Source organism: Tympanuchus pallidicinctus, unplaced genomic scaffold (genome assembly GCF_026119805.1).
Source record: "Tympanuchus pallidicinctus isolate F22 unplaced genomic scaffold, pur_lepc_1.0 scaffold1, whole genome shotgun sequence".
Taxonomy (NCBI): Eukaryota; Metazoa; Chordata; class Aves; order Galliformes; family Phasianidae; genus Tympanuchus; species Tympanuchus pallidicinctus.
In genome coordinates this window covers 31,198,449-31,205,848 of record NW_026294618.1, presented here as the reverse complement: position 1 = coordinate 31,205,848, position 7,400 = coordinate 31,198,449, and positions in this window count along the sequence as shown.

Sequence of the window (7,400 nt, the reverse complement as noted above, 5' to 3'; positions counted from 1 at the left end):
GAAATTAAGTCTTGTGCATATGGTGATGTTTTTACTGTGCGTATTTGAATTTTTCATGCAGTTTTTCTAGAGCAATAATCAGTGGTGCTTTTGTACTTAGGGTTTATGTGATTTTAATGAAACATGGATAGATGTGGCCACCTGCTGACTATTTTGGGTTCTTTTAATGGATTAAAATAAAAGGTCTCTTTGCCTGCAAAACTACAGCTTCCTAATGTTTTCTCTAAATCTGAGGAATGCCTTACTCATATTTTCAGCCATTAGAAGGAAGACTCAATGGTAGAGCAATGATAGTTTTGCATGCAATCTGTTTGATTTCTCTTTTTTCGCTCACGTCTGATTGGAAATAAAAAATACCCATGCAGGAATAGCAGGTTGGGATTCTCAGTGGCCCACAGCTTAAATGACTTGTAGTTATACGTTCTTCAGAAGCTGTCATAGGGTGAGTAGTGCTGACGTACTCCATCAGGATTTTGTGGCTATAATGAAGCATCAACACGGAGTGAATGCCTTGCTGCAGACGTACAGAAGCTGTTAAAAGGAGCTTTGTTTGTGCTCCATGCCCTTTCTGCTAACCGGAGAAGACTTGCATCATATTCTGTGGAAACCCTTCTTTCTACCTGCAGCCTCAAATCTTCATACAAAGTTGCTGTTCTGCTTCAGCTGAGGACAGTTGATAATACATTGAAATCGCTGTTAAACAGCGCTGTACACTTGGTACCTGGTAGAAATGGAACAATGAACGTTATTTTTGAGGTGGTTGTGGTGTGATACAGTGGAGTAGCTGTAGAGTAGATGTTTTTTTGTGGGTTTTTTTTTTTTTTTTTTTTTTTTTTTTTTGTATCCATCTTTCAACTCTGCAGCTCATTCTAAGCGCCTTTTATAATTTTTCTCCTCTTTTCTCTAGGGGCCCTGGTATTTCTATTGTAACTTCTGGGATGGGCGGGGTGAGAGAAAAGATGTTCCCTGTTCTCCAGTGATATTGATTTGTATTGCTCAAGTGGTGGCCATTATGTCTGAGGATACTTCTTGCTTGTTTAAGTCAATAAATAAATGACTGTTGCTTGACCTAGTGTTCCATTTATTCTTTGGGAAGAAATCTTCAGGTGCTATTTCTAATTGAACAGAAAAAAAAAAAAAGCCAAATGTGTCTGTACTTAAAAATTTAAGACTGAATGTAAAAGCAAATAGCATTGCTGTGTGCTAGGTAGTGTAGTAAGGACTGCTGTCGAGACAAGTGTCAGTGCTGCTCTTATGGTAGGCTTGCCACAGCCAAACAAGAGGATTCTATTCTCTGCACCGTGGGCGTAATTTTGGAAGAAATTTTTAAGTCGCTGGTTTTGGTGACGGAAGGTAGAAGGCTGTAACGAAACTTGTAGCCTCATGAGAAGGAAAGTACATCTTTTTGTTTTTTTCACTGATATGTACTGAGCAGTCCTGTGCAATACTCTCTGATTGTACCTGTGGAAAAGTTCATGTGGACGCGATAGTTGTGGGATGTTGTGTCTGAACTTTTCCCACAGAATCACCAAGGTGATTTTTATAAGCATTTACCAATTCAGGGCTTTATCATTTCCGTGGGGAGGAGTCTTTATGCTCCTGTAGTCTTTTTGTAGGTAGCTGGGAGAAGCTCAAACTTGCCTAGACAGGGAGGTCTTGCAGTGGTGATTCACAACAGAAATGCAACACAGGCGTTCTCTTAAGGGAGCTCCTTTTACCAAATCTCCAGCAGAGAGAAGTAGGGTCCTTTGGTTAATTGGGCAGAATCCAAGCCTAACGGTTTGGGTGCAGAATTCCCTTGTCAGCTTGACCAGATTAGTTGCTGCAGTTCAGAGCTAGAGTTGTGGTAGAAACACTCAACAACAGCAAATCAACTTGGCTGAGGTTTAATGAAACACACTGTCCTGCTGATTCGAGTAATATTTTTAATTTTTTTTTTCAGAAGTGCTTTGTGAATGTGGTGTTTTGTGATGTTTTTCATCTATGTGTCAAGTTCTCAGAGAGGCAGGAAACATTGCAAAGAACTGTATCAAGTTGTAGAATGCTTTTTTTAATTATTATTATTTTTAATTAAATTAGATGGTACCTTCAAACATATGTAGCTAAGATGTTCTGTGGACATCTGGTGATCTACAGAGCCCACATTTGAGTTTTGAAGTGTTACTTGAAAGTGCCAGATGCCACATCTCAGCCGTGAGAAAACTCGCATCAGCAGTATTTAATGATTGGTTGCTCTGCGCTTATGCACAGGGTTTGGAAGAATTCTCAACTGTGTGACCTTTCTGAGAAGTAATGGATGGGTACTTTAGGGTACTGACAACCATTTTATTGCTTTTGTTTTAATTGGGATTGTTTTCAAATTTAAAAAAGCAGGTATGTCAGAAGCAAGACTGAATGATCAGAAAGTATCGGCGTTCCGTTGTTAAAGATCCTCCTTCCTTCCCTGAGCTTTATTTGATTTCTCCTGGCTGTTACTTTCTGCTGCTTCCATGTCCTTGGGTGACCTTGGGCTAATTGCATGTAGCAGCAAAAGCTGCTCTTGATATTTTGACCTTTGAGATAGCAAATGCAGCATTTCGGGAACGGTGAACTGCAGCAGAAACCCAAACATTTAAGGGGGTGCTAATGGAAAATTAATGCTTCTTTAGAGCAGAGAAAATTAAGGGAGAGGGAGAAAGAATAGCAAGAAAATAGATTACTAGGGAACTTAAGGGATATGCCTGTTCTCATATTTGAATAAATAGAAAGAACAAATGTGTGTCAGAGTAAAAGTTCTAGTGGGAGATACAAATATATATATATATATATATATATATATGCTTCCTTCAGGAGAACGAAGAAAAGACCCTTGAGAGTGAACATGGCATGATTTTAAGTTGGTGTTACATTCCTAATAAACCTGAAGTGCCACAATCTTCATTACATTTCTTACACAATTAAGCAGAAATGTTTATAACCTGAAAAGAATTATACAGCTGAGAAACAAGTGGCCATTCTGTGTTCTGTAAAGAGAAGGTGTCATCTAATGAGTGAGGGAAAAGTAATCTGGAATGTGGAGTGTACGTCTCTTTGGAACAGATTGCTTTTGATCTGGCAGCTCCTTAGATCGTTGTTTTCACTTAAATCATTGTATGTGAGACACTGCTGGGCAGCAGATTGGGATTTGATGTAAAGCTTGGCCCCCATTTTAATTTATGTGAAATGAGTCAGTAAACTTCTACATTTGTATGGAAGTGTAAAAAGATAGAAGGGACTGTCTGTAAAAGAGCTGGGCAGCAAGAGCTCCATCATCCTGCTGACTTAAGGATCATTGTTCCCTTATTTGTGGGAAACTCCCAGTGCAATACTTGTACCAGTGGTTAAACTATTGCAAACATAATGGTCAGGAGTAGCATTAGAATGCAATAAACAGACGGTTTGCAGTATTTACAAACTGTGAACTTGCTATAAAACTGTTGGTTTGTGGATTATGACCCACAAATTGCCTTTTTTAAGGCCCAATTGTAAATTTATAGGAAAATGAAATCATTAATGTCTTTCCTAAAGAAAACGGGCAAGATGAGGGATAAGCCATTTTCCTAGGTTACTCTGTTTGTCATGTGCTGAAGCATTAGCAACAAAGTAGTTCACACATAAGAAGCAGACTGTCAAGTGTTTGACTAGTATAGCAAAATAGTATTTTATTGTAACACCTTCTGGGATAGTTCTGGTGCAAAGTGACATAACTAACACTGCTAATCTGTCTATTGATACTAATCGTTCTCCTACCATCCCTAATATGGATTGAAACGAGTATTTTTTTATCTGCTGAGATAAGGACGAAGTTAGTAATGTAAATTGATGTCTGGGCAACAAATTGAGTGCATGGGCCTGCTGTGTTTGCCTTTACCACTGAATTTGTTACAGTGGTATAACTTGTAGGAATTGTTTTATTGCTGTTTTGACTCATTCGGAAACAAATTTCAGACTTATAAAATTTCAGGCCTATAAAAATGAATTTGTTTTGGAAGATTTCAGGTGCTAAGCTGCCTGGCATGAGTCTTACTCTAATACTGAATAATTTAATGTGAAGCGATAAAACTTTTAAAGTGACAAGATAAGAGTGGATGTAATGACCTTGTCCAGGTCTTCCATCCATTTCCAAAATCAACAGAAATGCTGCTGTGGTTCCTCATGAATAACGGTTTTCGAACAAGAACTTCTGCCTTACATAGGACAGCTGGAAGGCCATTCTTCTAGGACAGGTTTTCTTAGAGGCATTGGAATGCAATATTGCAGTGATCTAATGGCTTAAACCAAGCCCTTCTCATTTCTGATAATTTTCTATAACGGAAAAAGATGGAAGAAGATTTGAGCTCTTACAGGAAGATGAAGGGATTCATAACCCTAGAGATGTGAACATGTAAATAGTACCTGAATTAACCAACAAGAAGAAAGGAGCAATGGGTCTAGAGAACTTGTCATTATTTACAGTCACTTCACGGACATCTATTGTGCCCAGGAGGGAGAAGCTGGGGATCTCCCAGGGTCAGGTGGCAAGAAAACTCCCTCCTGGCTGCAGGTGGGGGAGGAGAGGTGTGAATGCCCTGCAGGGACCAGCTGCAAAATGAACGACAAGAAAAGAAAAGGGTGACTCTGCAATCTGGGTTTGTAGTTGTGGAGGAAGAGATCTCATGCAACACAAGAGAAACTGATTTTTTTTAGGAACAGATCAAGCAGGGAAACGTGACAATATTATTTGCGTGTGTAAGCGAGCCCTGAGTATCACTACACCTTTCCCACCCCCACTAGACTTGTATCAACAATTCAGTTACTGAGTGTACTTTTTGGTTCCCTCTGGGCTGCTGTGTATTTTTCTAATTAAGCATCACTTGGGCATCAGTGCCAAATTTCCACTTGTAGGATAACTACTGGTTGATGAACCTTTGCAGTCTGTGAGGAATCTTTGCCAGCATGGAGAATGGGGTATGTGGAAGTTTAATCTATCAGGAAAATGACACTGAGTCTGGAACCCAGCTTTAAAGACTTCCATATCATATTATGCAGTCTTACAAATGTATCACATTCAGTTGTTGAATGTTTAGGGTTTTTTTTCCCCCATAGGCTCTATTTGGAATGCTATTCTAGGACCTCATTACTCTGCTCATTAGAAACTCCCTGTACAGGGATGTGGTTTTCCTTTGGTACTTGTAACTGCCAGCATGTGAGCCTTCAGCCGAGCACAGCATTCATGGTGACAGTGGTCACAGTGAAAGATTCCTAAAATCAATAGGAGAGAATCTTCTGTGATGTGAACGGAAGTCTGCATCCTCTACTGTTCAGCTTATCTGGAAAAGAGGATAGAAGATAAAATCTCACTGACTTTTTCTGGCATGAAGGTGGTGGTCACATAGGATAAGGGATCTGTTTTGGCATCGAGGTGCCAAGAACGCTGCTGTATGCACAAGTGGCAATAGGTGTCAATTTTGGAGGTGAGATAGGAGGTAGCAGTTGACGGTAAACAATCCAGCATTTCACAAAGGTAGTAAGTGAAAGCAACAGTGATGCTCCTTGTCTGAGGAATGCATCAGTTAACAGGGAGTCTTCTATGACCTGATTTGCCCTTTCAGGATGGGGCGGTGCTTTTGGTTCCTGCACCTGAAACACGTGAAGTAGTATCCAGAAAGGAGGCTGCAGTACTGAATGCCACATTCTCAGAAATATCACATTCTTAGAAAAGTCGATGGCTGATTCCATTTCTTACCAATAGCAATAGCCTTGCTTTGTAACAGCAGACATGGAAGACACTGGCTGTCTCTTTGATTCCGTGGAGTGTCATGCACTTGATATTGTACACTTCTTTACAGCAGTTCATCTCTGTGGTCAGCAGTTTGATATTCTGTCACTGTTGGGCTGTGAACGAAGGGCTCTGTTAGCTATCACTTCTCTCAAAGCCGCCTGGATTTTTGTCTGCTTGTGAGACCTGGTTTCATTAGGTAACAAGCAGTCCCAAATCCAAATCCCACATAAGAATTCTTGTCAGTGCTCTTTGTGCACGAGCCTTCCTGCTCCTGCTGAGGTCTGACGATGTGTTTGATCTCCACAGCTCTCCTTTGCATCGTGCCTCGAGCACCTTACATAGATTCATTGTGAACGACTGCAGCCAGCTGTTCACTGCCTCTGACTGCAGGTAGTCAGCAGTTTGGAACGCTGCAGAAGTTTGAGACCTGCTGCGCATCTCCCTGTTGACTTAATTTATGTTTACCTCCATCTAATGTTACGTTGTTTTCTTTCAACTTTTATGCTTTCTATTTTTCAATTTTCCATTTTCCACATCAATTTTTCCTTCAGTGATCTTTACTGTAGTCCTGAGAAGCTTTTATGGTCAGCTGTTTGAACCTCAGCTGCCCTGCACACAGAGCTTTCATGGGATTTCTGTCAACTAGAAGCAGAAAAATGCAGGTGATTCCAGGCTCTCTACTCATTATGCCTTAAGTTTAGGATCCCTGCGCCCTAAGTTTTTGCCAGTATTTACAAATCTGTGCCAAGTGATATAGCAATGTTTTGCTGTATATCATATGCTATGTACGTTGCCATATCACATGTTACATGTAATGATTGGTATCTTTACTAAGTCAAAGGAAAATAAGATCATAAGCTCCAAGTACTTATTGTATTAATAACAATTAAGCATTTCACACTTTCATCATAATTTACTGGTCAAAATAAGATAATTCGTGTGCTGTGTGAACTATACTGAGATACATTGGGGTTTCGTTACAGACTTGCTGGGATTTGACTCGCCCTCTAGAACTTCTGAACACTGATGTTGGATGTGTTCCATTTTTTACATACATATCTCACTAAAATCCAATTTTGATTTTTAGAATTGAGTCACAGTGGCAGTCTTTGGCTTTCAGTCTGTCTCCTTGTCACTGAGCTGGCAAGTTAACGGTGCCAGGGTGGAGCCCTCCAGCCCAGCTGCTCACCACATGGGCCAAGCTGCACCCAGCTCCTCTGCAGGCATCCCTGCCATGGCTCAGGACTCAGCTCAGTGCGAGCTATAACCACCAAAGCAGGAGAGCTGCATCTGTGCTGTCAGAGTTTTAACAGTGTGAGCACGGTCAGAGTATGGCAGTCAGCCCCAGAGTGTGAGCGCTGCTACAATTTGGCTTACTAGCACTGATAAAATTCAAAGCAGAGGGAAGTAGCAGCAAGTTCTGCTTACCTGATACTGGAAGCCAAACAGTTAACTGTCTGTGATTATGCCATGCCCTGCCCTCCTGCGGAGCCCCATGCTGGTGGAGGCACTCAGCAGCCCCTGAACGGCTCTCCTGCAGGGAGAGGAAAAACGTGGGGCTGCCAATGGAGCTGCAGGCTGGAAGTACCCCAATAGCCTGCCTCAGAGCTGTACTCATGCT